Source organism: Pituophis catenifer, unplaced genomic scaffold, assembly GCF_029215685.1.
Source record: "Pituophis catenifer annectens isolate HBS135680 unplaced genomic scaffold, rPitCat1.0.hap2 SCAF_2, whole genome shotgun sequence".
Taxonomy (NCBI): Eukaryota; Metazoa; Chordata; class Lepidosauria; order Squamata; family Colubridae; genus Pituophis; species Pituophis catenifer.
The window spans coordinates 155265570-155280453 of record NW_027256882.1 but is presented as its reverse complement, the minus strand read 5'-3'; the positions used below and the strand labels follow the sequence as shown (position 1 = coordinate 155280453).

At 43.6% G+C, this 14884-nt stretch overlaps 1 protein-coding gene across 1 annotated transcript in view; it reads left to right on the top strand.

The window, feature by feature from the left end:
* ASIC1 (acid sensing ion channel subunit 1) overlaps nt 1-14884 on the top strand; it is a 226042-nt gene that overhangs the window by 148438 nt on the left and 62720 nt on the right. The gene's annotated exons all lie outside the window — the stretch shown is intronic.

The window sequence follows — 14884 nt, the reverse complement described above, 5'->3', positions numbered from 1 at the left end:
CTCCCCCCCCAACACACATACACATAATCCCCCACACACACTGTTTAAATTATAAGGAAAAACCTCAACTCTTTTCTACAACAGTCCAATATCAGTTGAGGTGGGTGGAGAATGAGCTTGCCTATCACTGCTTGAGCAGCATATAGGATTCACTGATGTTTTCAGGAGTACTCCCCAGTTGACTCCTAATCAACCAAGTCCCTCTATTATGCATACCTGTGTGCGCTCACCTGCTACTTATCAAAATATTTGTCAGTATAAAGATTGTATAGATAGTACTCAATGTCATCTCTGAGCAAGAACTTCTAATCTGAACAAGAGAATGAGTTCTGTGCCAAGGGGACTTAAGAACCTCATTTAGAAGAAGGGTTAGAACCACAGAAGGGGAGAAGAACAAGCAAAGAAGTTTGGTTTGCTTTTTTTTTTTTTTTCCGCCCTTGGTCTGCTGAGGGTATTGCAAGAAGTGCCCGAAAGAAAATTGACAGCCTTTGCTCATTAAAACAAGCAGATGCTCCTAGCTAAATACATCTGGCCTCTAGGTCAAGCTCTGCAGTGTCCCTTAAGCCTGGCTCTTGTAGAAGGACAATTGCAATGTCAGATTTCCTCTGAACAGAGAGCTACAGTCTCAACAAGAAGGACAATGAAGCCCAGGAATGGGAAGAACCAAGAAATAGAAACCCAGGCAATGAAGGAGTACAGATGGATTTGGGGGGGTCAGCTATTTACTCCATGAGAACATCATAAACAAGGATTTTAGGATAGAGCGATCCTATCAAAGATTCCGATAGGTGGAACTAGAAGTATCAAGAAAGGATCTTTGTTCTGTATAGGTTAGATCTGGATAAGAGAAGGTTCGGGGCAAAGCGTAGGGCACATCATGGGTGATGGGTTGATTTGACGTTGAGGGACCTGCAGGGAAATGAAGTTGGTGCATAGCAAAGCTAAAACCCAAGTGTTTTATTAGCAGATTCTGGGTTCGCTCTCCAGCCTCTAAATCCTAGCAGGTTGCAGCCCACGGTCCCAAGGAGCTATGTATCAAATTGCAGCCTTCTGGAATTTCACTGAATTTCATTTCAACTGTTTCTTTTTGAATAGTTCTTCTTAAGCCCCGAGAAGGATGAGCTAAGGATTGACAGGCTCAATAACGCTCAATAACAGGCTTAACTTGAATCCTCAAGAGGGTGTGCATACGGACATACACACACAGATATTAACTGGAAGAGTAATCTCGGAGCAGTGGTTAGGCAGGGGAGAAGGGTGCTGAATCTCTCTCGGCGCGGTCTTCCTCAGCCTCTCTCCTAAGCCTGCCTCCTCACCCAGCTGCTGGAAAGAAGCAGAAGCCGTAATTCTCTCTGGCAGCCAGGAGACGAACTCTGTGTCAGGCTGCTGGCCTGCCTATGATGGAGTGTTCTCATTATAGCAGTGCCCTCCCTAGCCTCTGAAGTCTTTCCCCAACTTCAATTACTTAAAGGTTCCAGACAGTGCTTCCTCTGCCTCCTGAAGCGCATTTGTCTTAATGCAATCCTTGCTACGAGAAGCACCATTAAGGTACCCTGGAGGTGTTCCCCTTAACGCTTCAGCAGGGCCCGGGCTGCTGCAAGTGGTGGCAATGGAGATCAGAACAAAGGCAAAGGAGGAAGGAGGCGAGCTGCAGGCAGGCTGCTTCTAAGACTAGCAGGGTCCCTAGGAGGGCCAAAAAGGGGGCAGAGTCTTTTATTCTGGATCCAGGAGAAGAAGATAGGGAGCTTAGCCATTAGCACTTATTTACCTTCGGAGGGGGGGGGGTAGGAAAAAGAGAGGAAGCAGATGGTACAAGCACACCTGATGCTACATGGTGCATATAACAACAGATACTCTGATAGCAAGGTCAGAAGGAGGATTCCCAAGAAATGGGAAACCTGTGGCCCTCCACGTGTTGCTAGACTATATTCTCAAGTGCAGGAAATCAGGAATCCAGGCCATTCAATTGAATATATAGGTTTATTGCAAGCTTAAGCGGTCTACAATAATCTGACAGTCAAAGCAAATTGGCAGGAGATAAGAGTCAACAGAATTCAAGGTGGGCTGCACCTTAGCTCTATTGTGGGCATGAAGGGATTCAAGGCTAATGACACATTTGACCCCTCCCTCTGTTTCAGCCTGGTCATCTCCTATATATATATATATTCTCAGATGTCCTGGAGCTGTGGTTCAGCAACATTTGGAGGATCAGTTTCCCCTTCTCTGTCTTTTGTTTTGGCGCTTCTAGAAAGCTGCTTTAAGATGGTTGGGTGTTGCAAGAATGGCACATTGAAAAAGACAGTTCTGTATCCTCTAGCCAAAGAATAAAATTCATTTGAATTGATTTGAATAGAATACCAATAGAAGAGACTATTGTGATTTTCTCCTTGGTAATTCCTTGATTAGGATATTGTTTTCTGCTTGATTGTTTGTTTGGTGTTAATCCCTGCTTATCTGGGTGTTGACTGGTGAAAAGACTGTGTTCTGTCTTTTTGTTTCTTTCTTAGCTTTGTTATTGTCTCTTTAGAATGGTGCCTAAATGTAATTTATCTCTATGTGTCTATTGGTGGCTGAGTTGTCTGAGTGCCAAGCTTCCAGGAATTCCCTAGTGTTTTTGGGTTTAGTGTGGTCTAGAATGGTCCCAGTTTCCCAGTTGAAACTATAGTTGAGTCTGTCCATGCACTGCAAAATTAAGAAGATTTCATCATATCTTCTGAACGTTCGTTCATATTTATAGATGCATTCTGCTGGACTTCTGCCTGTGCTACAATGATGCCATGTGGTTGTTCGTAGTCTGTTGGTTGTTTCTGAGATGTTGTTGATGTATAGCAGTGCTATCTTTTCTGTAGCTTGTGTTGGCTGTGCTGTAGTGGGTTGAGTGTTAGGTACTTTTTGAGAAAGTTGCATGGGTATCCATTTTGTTAGATGTTGTATAGGCAGTCTGATTCCTTTTTCCAGGGTTCTAAGTTGTTTCAGTGCATTTGTGCTCATCTGAATAATGTTTTTACACAGCTTCTCTTGTGGGAGGCTGAATTGTTACTTTGGTAATGGAGCACTTGATTAGTGTGGGTTGTTTTTTTTTCCCCTGATAGACTTGTGTTTCTAATTTGCAGTCATTTCCTCTGCTTATGAGGCTATCCAGGAAGGGTAATTTGTTGTTTTCTTTTTCCCTTATGAATGTTATACCTTTGAAAAATGTGGTTGGTCTTTTCATATGTCTTTTTTAGTTGTTCTTTTTTGTTTTATTATAAGAAAAGTGTCATCTACATACCAGATCCATTCTTTTGGTTGTATGCACAAGATACCCGTATGGTTTTTAGATGCTGCATTGCGATCTCTGCTATGCATCCTGAGCATAGTGATCTCATTGGTGTTCCTGTGATTTGTTGGTCCATCAAACTAAAAGGGGGTAGCGAAGCAGGGATTGATGAGGTCCATGATTCTGGGGATTTCAATCTTAGTGCATTTGCTTAGTTGGTGTATAGTACTGTTGCAGTGGTGAGATTCAAAATTTTTTACTACCAGTTCTGTGGGCGTGGCTTAGTGGGCGTGACATGGCTTGGTGGGTGTGGCTTGGTGGGCGTTGCAGGGGAAGGATACTATAAAATCTCCATTCCCACCCCACTCCAGGGGAAGGACACTGCAAAATCCCCATTTCCTCCCGATCAGCTGGACTCGGGAGGCAGAGAATAGATGGGGGCGGGGCCAGTCAGAGATGGTGTTTACCGGTTCTCCGAACTACTCAAAATTTCCGTTACTGGTTCTCCAGAACTGGTCAGAACCTGCTGAATGCTACCTCTGTACTGTTGCCATAAATTCTTTCCCTTGCTCTAGGTCTATGGATATAAAGAGTGCTGTGACATTGAATGAAACAATAAGTTTATCTTCTTCAATTTTTAGGTCTTTGATTTTATGGAGGCCCAGTAGTGGGGAGTTGATAAAACATTTGCTCCCTCTGTAAGATGTCCAAGCTTTTTGTAGGTTCTTTGGCTATTAACTTATAAAAGAGCACTAAGGACTTTATCTGAATTCAAAGAATCAATAAATTCAGGACAAAATGTCATCCTGTACAGCTCTTTCAGGGAAAACAATGGAGATAATGAAGTATAGAGGGCAAAATTTTGTCTAATATAAAATCAGAAGTTGGATAGTATACAACCCAAAATGTATATATGTTGCCTGTTAGCATATGGGACTGAAGATTCATCCACGCAGTTGCACTGTTACGTTCCCATCCTGGAGCCAACAGGAAATCATGCTGCCCTAAATCTTTTTGCTCCTGTAGCACACACGCATACAGCAAATCCTCAACTTAGAACTATAATTGAGCCTGGCAATTATGATTGTAAATCATGACAATTGTAAAGTGGGTCATCACTTAACTGGGCCCAATTTTATGACTTTTTTTTGTGCAGTGGTTGTTAAGCAAATGCAGCAGTTGTTAAGGGAACCCATTGTTCACTCTGTTTTTTCTGGAAACCAGAAATAAACGGCAGTTTCACAAACAAAAAAAACCCCACCTCTGTAAATTGGATAAAATGACAGTGGGATGCTGCAAATGGCTATAAATGTGGGCCAGTGGTTGAGAGTCCAAAATGCGGTCATGTGACTGTGGTGGCGGAGGCTGTCAGAATTTCATAACTGAGTCATAAGTACCTTTAGGGTGGGGGGGGAATCTATCCTAACTTCAAGCAATTGTTAAGCAACCAGGTGTGAATCAAGGACTATCTGTACTGCCATTGCAGTGGTGGGTTGCCCCCGGTTCGCACCAGGTCTATAGAACTGGTAGTAAAACCGGCGGGAGACTCCACCCACCGACCCTGACATCATCAAAACGCTTCTGTGCATGCGCAGAAACTTCTGTGCTTGTGCGCAGCCCCGCTGCATACCAGTAGTAACGGTAAATAGAACCCACCCCTGTGCCATTGTAATTGTGCTGCCCTGCACTCCAGACAGCCTTAACTTACATTCCCTTGGCTAGAATTCCAGTCCCCCTCAACATCATCCACCATGTGAAAAGCCTCTTCCAAATAGCAGGCACAATAACTGAATGACCTGCATTTTTTTTTTCACACTCCTTTCCTAAAACTGTTTTTGCTCCTTTGAACTATGAATCAAGCAATTGACTGTTTGACCACTAGATGGCAGCAAAGAATTAAAGATGTTTCCACCTGTTGGCTGCCATCTCTTGATCCTTCAGATTTAGGCAGTCTTCATGTAACTTACTGCTGAAGAGCTAAGGGAAAAGAACGGAGAAGCCAGGGCCCTGGAAGCAGTGCTGAGAAGAGAATTACCCACAAGGCAGACTCAAAACATGCATGAGATACAGGGAATCCTCAACTCATAACCATTTGTGTAGTGACCATTTGAAGTTACAACGGCACTGAAAAAAGTGACTTACAACCAGTCCTCACACTTATGATCATCACAGCATCCTTACAGTCAAAATTTGGACATTTGGCAACCAGCATGTATTTACAAAGGTTATAGCTTCCTAAAGACATGTGGCCACCATGCAATCTTCCCACATGGCTTCCAACAAGCCAACTCAATAAGGGAAGCCAGGTTTTTTTTTTTTTTAATTTGATTTATATGCCGCCCTTCTCCGGAGACTCAGGGCGGCTTACAATGCGCTAAGCAATAGCCTTCATCCTTTTGTATATTTATACAAAGTCAGCTTATTGCCCCCACAACTGGGTCCTCAATTTACCTACCTTAGAAAGGATGGAAGGCTGACTCAACCTTGAGCCTGGTGAGATTCGAACCTGCAGTAATTGCAGGCAGCTGGTCTTAATAACAGGGTGCTTTAGACCACTGTACTACCAAGGCTCTGTGGTTTGTCTAACCACAACATGGTTTACTTCCTAACTGCCATGATTCTCTCAACTATCATAGCAAAAGAGATCGTACAATTGGGCACAACTCACTTAACAACCATCTTGTTTAGCAATGGAAAATTTGATCCCAATTGTGGTGAGTTGAGGACTACCTGAAATTGTTTTTAATTTTCCATTTAAGGTAGGGAGGCTAGTCCATTGCAGAACTTCACATTCTTTAGGTCAGCCTAAAAAAAGGGAAAATGTATGGAAGCTGGGATTCCAGTCTCCCTTACAGTCGGAAAACGATAGAGACATGAAAATACAAATCGGAGATCAGACGGAAGGGGTGGACCCACAGGAAACTAGCTGAACCAATTTCAGACCCATGGGTCTCAATCCACCTGTACATCTGGAGGTGGGATAAAGGAAGGACACATGATTTTCGAAGCAGAGCATTCAAACCGTCCTTGGGCTGCCTCAGCTGCAAGTGGCTGATGAGTTACAGGGGGTGACATGTCAGACATGTCCTCTGGAAACAGCTGGTGGCTCTTCCTTCTGCCAGAACAAGGAGGTTCTGTATAGATTTGCTCCAAATCATGAGCCAAGAAAAACACTTCGAAGATGCTGCGAGACTATGCACTGTTTACGTCCTAGAGCAAATGTTTCTCAACCTTAGCAACTTGTAGAAGTGTGGCTTTCAACTCCCAAAATGCCTCAGCCAACATGACTGGCTGGGGAATTTTGGGAATTGAAGTCTACATCTATTTAAGCTGCCAAGGTTGAAAAACACTGTCCTGGAAGATCCCAGGAATAAAAACATCTACAGTCTTGGTGGCAGAAACTGTTTTTGCATGGTAAGTGTAACACAACAGAACTTGGTGGCAGAAACTGTGATAGAAGAAACTGAGTTTTGCATGGCAGGTGTAACATAGCTTTACTGTTTGAGAAGGCAAAAACCAGACAATGGAAGCGGAGGAATAGGAAGAGGCAGCAAAATATTGGAAGGTTTCCTGGGTATTCCAACTCCTCTTCCATTCCCCAAAGTCAGCCTAATGACTTCAAGCAATCCTAACAGACGATTTTATTTATTTATTTATTTATTTATTTATTTATTTATATTTATATTTATATACCGCCCTTCTCCTGAAGGACTCAGGGTGGTGAACAGCCAAAGGTAAAAAACATAAAAATACAAAAATTTAAAAGCAATTTAAAATATAGTAAACAATTTGGCCCAACAATTTAAATACCCCATTTAAAATTAAAATTAAAATTAAACAATTAGAAAAGTTAGGCCAGCCCAGCTTGTTGAAATAAAAAAGTCTGGTGCCTGGGGGCCAGAGATAAACAAACAAGGTTCATCCATTGATCTGGCTAACTTCTGTGTATGAAATGGGTAAAGCTGTGCGGTTCTTTGTTTCATGCATCAAAACATCTATTTTGGGGAGTTTTACCTCCCTGTCCACAAAGGAATGTCACTCAGAGCTTTAAGAGGAGCCGAGACCTAAGATGACCTCTTAAGAACTCTTGCCTTTAAAGAGAACTTGGGATCCTAAAATCACCTTCAGCTCTTGAGCTTGAAGGGAGAGTGCAGGCAGAGTGCAGAGCTGGCTGCTTTCTTTGTTAATGCCTGAATTTTGCCAAAGCAGTCTTAACAATACTGGTTTTTTTTTAACTCCAAGCAGATCGCTCAAATCCTAAAGTTGTCGTGCCCAACCTGCAGTCCTGGACAGCTAATAATATGGCCCCACAAGATTGTAAACTGTTAACCTTATTATGTGATTTATATACATTAACCATGATATATATTTATGTGCAGCCTAAGACAATTCCTCTTCATTCACGCGGCCCAGGAAAGTCAAAAGGTTGGACGCCCATATTCTAAAGGGCAGTGGTTAGAATTGTAGACTCCTTGTCATCTTTGCAACCATTCACAACAACTTGTTTGGAAGGCAATAACTGTTACTCATACTTGCTTCAATACCATAGCAATAGCAATAGCACTTAGACTTATATACCGCTTCATACTGCTTTGACAGTCCTCTCTAAGCGGTTTACAGAGTTAGCATATTGCCCCCAACAACCTGGGTCCTCATTTTACCAACCTCAGAAGGATGGAAGGCTGAGTCAACCTTCAGCCGGTGAGAATCGAACTGCTGGCAGTCGATAGAGTTAGCCTGCAATACTGCATTCTAACCACTGTGCTGCCGTGGCTCACTATGAAAGCACGATTTGCTGATTTGTGCATAGATAGATCTGCAGTTAAAGATGGAAGAACAGGCCAGGTTCTTCGTTTCTCTGCTCAACTGGCCACTCTGATCAGTGCTGATCACCAGCAGACATCCTTCTGCTTATTCTTCAGTTCCTCCTCTCCTCCATTCCCAGAGCTTTCATAACCTTCTGGAGCCATACCAACAAATCCATAGGTACCTTCCTTCATCCGACATACAAGAGCGCTGTATCTCTCACCTGGAGATATAGAAAAAATATTGACGTTTGAATGCATTTCAGATCACTAGGGAACCAGGGCTAGCAAGGCCTTTTTAAAAAGGAAAAAAAAAAGATATATTTAAAATTACATACATCAGAAAAAAATGCACCACAAAGATTAAATTACGTTAAATCATGAATAAGCCCAGGAACTATAAATACATGCAGCGGTTCTGGATCATCAAGAAATATCAAATACCAAGTTCAATAAAAATGTTTGCAGTCCGCCCCCACCCACCCAACTGCATCGCTAACTCTATCCAGCCATGAATCTTTTGCTGGCGTTCCTAAAGATGTGAGCAGTGCTGTGTTTGCAGAGCCTAAACTCATCCCATTAAGCCAGACTCCTTAATCTCTGCTCTGCTGAGCCAAGCACTTCATGGGAAATATTTCTAGCTGCTTTGTTCCTGGGTCAGATCATTGGTCCACTGGGCCCCAAGTCTTTTCTGCTGTGAGAGGCTGTCACCTTCTCAGAGTATTTCTTTTTTTAATTTTATTTATTAAATTTATTTGCCACTCGACTCATTTCAAAGAGAATCTGAGTGACTTACAGCATCACCAATGTTAAAATCATAAACGATAAATATTTCTAAAACAATAAAAATGGAAACTGCAATGAAAAACAGAATTATAATGAGTTAAAAGATGGGGAGGGAGGGAGGGAGCAGGATGCATTGTGTGGGGGAAGGAGGTGAGATTGGCTCTTAATTCATCAACCACCTCCAGTGTGATGCTCCTCCATTGGGGACCCAAGCCATCGGGATGAGCCAGGTCTTTCGGCCTTTATGGAAGATCAGAAGCAGGGGTGGTATTCATTTATGTTCGCTATCGGTTCGCAAATGTGAGTGCACGCGTTACCTCCGCATATGCACAAGACCTTTTGCACATGCACAGAGTGTCAAAAACGGGATGTGATGATGTCCGAGCAGGTGGGCGGAGCCTCCCACCGCCAGCGCTACCAATTCGCCCAAACCGGATAGAACCGGCTGAATACCACCACTGGTCAGAAGGGTGGGAGCCAATCTCCCCTCAAGGGGGTAAGATACTGCAAAAGGCAGGAGCCACAGCAGAGAAGGCCCTTCTGGACCCCGCCAGCCAGAATTCCTTGACTGATGGGGCTCACAGCTTGCCTTTTCTGCCAGTATGGGTGGGGCAGACCAGTCCCAGTGGGGTGAAACTATTCCTCAAGTAATCTAGACCCATGCCATACAGGGATTTAACACCTTGAATTGCGCCCAGAAGCAAACCACCAGCCAGTGTAGCTCGCACAGAGCAGTGGTGTAACATGGGCCATGCTAGGTGCCCCCAAAACTGCAAATGCTGCCACGCTCTGCACCAGTTGAAGCTTCCGGATGCTCTTCAAGGGTAGTCCCATGTAGAGTGCATTGCATTAGCGAAGATGTGAGATGGCCAGGGGTTGGATAACTTATTAAACCTTTATTTATTTTAATATTTAACTTTTTAATCAGGGATGAAATCTAAAATTTGTTACTACCGGTTCTGTGGGCGTGGCTTGGTGGTGGTAGGGTAATGTGACTGGGTGGGCGTGGCCACCTTTTTTTTTTTTTTAAAGCATTTTTTCTACAGCCTCTTCGGCCGAAGAGGTTGCAGAAAAAAATGCTTTCAGGAGCCTCTGACGATCAGGCAACTCAGCTGGGATCACCAGAGGCTTTTAAAGGCATTTTTTTTTCTACAGCCTCTTCGGCTGAAGAGGTTGTAGAGAAAATGCTTTTAAAAGCCTCTGATGATCCCAGCTGAGCCACGCGATCATCAGAGGCTTTTTTTTTTTACTTTTAAAAGCATTTTTTCGGCTGAAGAGGTTGTAGAAAAAATGGTTTTAAAAGTAAAAAAAAACAGCCTCTGATGATTGCGTGGCTAAGCTGGGCATGGGGGCGGGGTGCAGGGATTTTTGCTACCGGTTCTCCGAACCACCCGCCGCCATCGCTACCGGATCAGGCGATCCGGTCCGAACCAGGTGCATTTCACCCCTGGTTTTAATGTTCTGTACTTGCTTTTACTGCGTTGTAAGCCACCCAATGTCATTTGACAGTAAGATGGGCAGCATGTAAATATAATAAATAAGATTTCTTTAAACTGGAAGTCCCAAAATTTGAGCAGGACTTCTCTAAATGCCAAAGGCCTATATGCTGTAGTTGAACCATATGTGAACAGAAGTGTCGTGTGTTTGCAAAGGTTGGGTGCCAGAGCATTGTTGCATATCCGAACAGGGGTGGGTTCTACTTACCTTTACTACCGGTTTGCAAGAGGAGCACGCACTTCTGCACATGAGCAGAAGCTTCTGCACATGCGCAGATCATCCATTATGACGTCCTGGTGGGCGGAGCCTCCCACCGCTTTTACTACCGGTTTGCAAGAACCAGACAGAACCAGAAGCAACTGTATCCGAAGCTCTAGTATAATCCTCAACATCTCTAAGTAAAGAGAAGCATCTTAGTCAAAACTCTCCACTGACCATTGTGATCTAGCTGCACGAGGAAGTATCATTTGTAGAAGCCCAATTCCTTTTTTCCTGTGCCTACTAATTTAGCCGATTAGGGAAGCTACAAAGGATCGGTTTGTGTTAGTACTTGGATTTGGGGGGGGGGGAGGAACCACTTAGAAATTTCAGAGTTGCTAATTGGACTGGAAAGTAAAAAAATAAAATAAAATAAAATTTAACCCAAGAAGAAGCCCGTAAGTAAATTGCCTTTATAACTGCCACCAAAACGGCACAAATGTAATCACCAAGCGTAAAGCTTGACTCAAGGGTGTCTTTATTTTATACCTGATGATAACCAGCAGGTGGCACCCAAGAGTCTCCAGCCAAAAGGGCCAAGGAGGCAGTTCACAAAGAGTTAAGTCACCAAGACACTTCAGGAGTTCAGATTATGCTGATCTAGCACTGGCCGGAAAAGAAAGTCCGTTTCCCCACTATCCCCTCTCCGGGGGCCCCCAAAGAGCTGTCCATCTTGCATGTTCTCATCTCCCCTTTTAGGTGGATCAGCAGTGACCAAGCGGCATGAAATTACTCTGCGGCTGCTGCTTAATGGTCTCCCGAGCGCAGGGCAAAGAAACCACAAAGTAAGAGAGGAAGAGAAAATTGCAAGCACAGGAGAGGAACGCCTTCGTTAGCCAAGGCCGTCTGCTACCTATATAACTTTGTTCTGCCTGATTGCCCCAAATCCCAAATCTGCAGCGGCAGTTCTCTGTGAGAGAATCCTCACCCCAGATATCCTTTCTTTAAAGGGAGGTCCTATATTTTCAAATATTTCTCTTTATTCTACACTGGCTCCATTGCATCTGGCCAATGGTCCACATTTTTCAGTCCGAAAGATCCACTGAACATTAAACACTTTTTAAAAAAAAAAACAAAAAGGCAGCAGCAATGTTTGGCACACTATTGTACTGTTACTGAGCATTTATTTCCCCCATTTAGCTCATCCAAATATGCCCTTCTGATTCTAGGGACAGCTCCCTCAATCTCTGGTGGCGAAAGTTTGCCGCCTTTTTCTCGAGTCCCTGTTCCTGCACCTTGTTGAACAGCAGGCATTAATCCACTTTCATGCTTATTGCTCTGTCATGAAAAGCTTCTCTTGCTGATTTCCACAGATCAAATTATTACTACCAGACTCAGAGCGGGGCGAGTCATCTGGTTTTTTTAGCCTCTTTGATTAGCTGAACTCAAGCCTTTGATATGCCATTGAACCATTTCTTCTTGCTACTAAGCCAATGTAGCGGTGGGCTTCACATTTTGTTACCACCGGTTTGCCCCACGCACACACACTTGCTTCACATGTGTGCCTTCCGCGCGTGCACCCAGCCTCAAAAACGTGCCTAAATAGGACGGCATAGAGGCTGGGCGGCTGGGCGGGCTCACCTGCGATTTCTGCTACCAGTTCGCATGAACTTGTCCGAACCGGCTGAATACCACCTCTGAGCCAATGAATGATGCCAGCAACTTTCTTTTCCTCCTTGAAAGCAGCTCCTTTGTCTTTAGCAGCCGAAGCCCTGTTCTCCTATCATTGTTAAGGACTATCAAGTCCTTAACTAGCCACCGGTTCCTGAAGTTCAAAGCACAGAGTCTCAGCTAGGGAAAAAAAAAAAACCTGAAGAAAGACCCATTAGTAACAGAAGCTACTAATCCATCTGAAATTCAGAGAATTTGTTCTGTTTGTTAGCGAAGAGCAGAGCACCCATCAAGCCAGCCAGAGGACATTGGGGAGGTCCTGGCAGAACATATCAGAAATGGTCACCGTTTACTCCCATTGAACAAGGAAAGAAGATGGCAGCTCCAAACTTCCCCTCAGCCATGCCCATCAAAGACGTGTGATGACCTTTCCTACCTGTGGCTTTTTCTTTCAAAAGTCAAAAGTATGCAGGTGGTCCTCGATTTACAACCACAATGGAGCCCAAAATACATGTTGTTAAGTGAGACATTCATTAAGTGAGTAGTCCTGCCCCATTTTATGACTTTTTCTTGCCACATTTGTCATTACCACTCGACTGCTTTTTTCTCCACCCTTGTCCATTCTGTTGCTCTATGTAGTGATGACCCAACAGGGCACAGGTTGGTCTAGTAAACTGCATGGGAGGAAAGGTCTCCGTGGGTGAGTCAAAAATTGCAAACTGATGAGTGCAGCGCAAAATGTACAAAAGGATCAGGGCTTTAATCAATAATAATAATAATAATAATAATAATAATAATAATAATAATAATAATAATAATAATTTTATTTCTATACCGTGTGTCGTCCTGATTGTAATTGGAGCCCTCGGAGCAATACCCAAAGGGCAACCCCGCTATTTAGAAATTCTAAATTTGCCGGACTTGAACATTTTGACTCTACAAAAAACCACCTTACTCGGAACAGCTTACATCCTCCGACGATACCTTAACAGTTCCTAGGTCCCTGGTTAGGACTCGAGCTGCTGAGCTATTAACCAGCCTCAAAGGCTGTGAATCTCACTAAAGATTAAATAATAATAATAATAATAATAATAATAATAATAATAATAATAATAATAATAATAATAATTTTATTTCTATACCGCCCTTCTCCCGAAGGACTCAGGGCGGTGTACAGCCTATTTAAAAACACAAGACAAACATCAATTTAAAATTTAAAATTATTAAATAAATTTGGCTCCATTTAAAACCCCAGAAATTTAAAATACCCCAATTTTAAATTATCATGTCGATAGCCCGGCCTGGCGGAACAACAGGCGGAACAATCAAGAGGCTGCGCCTGCCACCTTGCAGATTTTGACAGGCATCTCTGAAGATTGCACTGAGTGAGAATAAACTTGAATTCAGTCCACATGATATGATAAATGTTCAAAGTGAAAGCAGCTAACATTAGTGTTTCCATAATTATAGTCTTTGGATATTTCATCATGGAACATGTAAATGACCATATAATGCAGGTTTCTCAAGTATGGAGCTTTCCAAAGCTAAGGAGATTGCAATTCCCAGCATACCCAGTTAGCAAGGCCAGTTATGAGAGTTGCCATGCTGGTAGTTCTGGAAAGGGTTTTGCTGGGGAATTCTGGTATCGCAACTTTTGGTTTGAATTATGAATGTAATAAAATTCCTAAGATCACCCATTCAAGGCAACTTTATTTCTGTGAATTGCAATCCGAAGAGGTTCAAAACAGTTCTGAGTTTCACGGCATCTCTGTCCAGAAAAACAGCCATGTAGAACTTCAAGGATGAAACGGAGACTTTGACAATCCTGGTGGTAACACATGATTTAGATCGGAAGGGCAGTTTTATTTAGAGATTCCTGCATCCTTTCAGTCCAGCTATACACAAAAGCTGCAAGAGGTTGGAACTTTGCAGCAACATGCTGGGTGCAGGAAACAGTTCAGCGGGGGCCTGGCATCGATAGGCACTGAGTTGTGAGGGGGGAGGGGAAGAGGAGGAGGTGGTGAGAAGGAGAGATGCTTGTCCTTCCCTCAGCATCTCCCCTCCCAGCCCAACACAGAAACCAAGGAAGCCGATGAATTATTAAACAGGCCCTGTCCAAGGCGCCTGGGTCAGACTTCTGTGCTGCTGTAGGCTGTACACTAATACCCAGGCTGGTCTTCTAGAATTTGACTGGGAACGGCTACTCAGCCCAGCACAGCCACGGATTCCCAACTTTGGAGCAGAAGGTCAGAGAACTGAAGCTTTCCGAGATCTTTGCTTCCACTGTGTTGGATCTGGAGGGGTTTGGGAAGAGTTTGAGACTCCACAAAGCTGCCTTGGAGTAGATGGTCATCAGCTCCTCCTGCCACTCCTTGCAGCAGGCCACCTTCCAAATTCTCTGTTTTGGATCCGTCTTATTTTCTTGGTTGGCATCGTAATTCCAGCCTCGTTTCTTCTTTTTATTCCTTTCTCCTGTTCCTTCTCCCTGTTTCTTTCATCCAATCTGAGCCCTTTTCTCGCCTCCTTCTGGCATCTCCCAAACTTACTTCAGCCACTTTCTGTTCCTTCCCTTTCCCTAATGATTCACTTCTGACCTCCAGCACTAAAAAAAATCCTGGGGGAGTCCTGTTAATGGCCAGCCAGGGAGGGGGCTACTGGAAGAAACCTG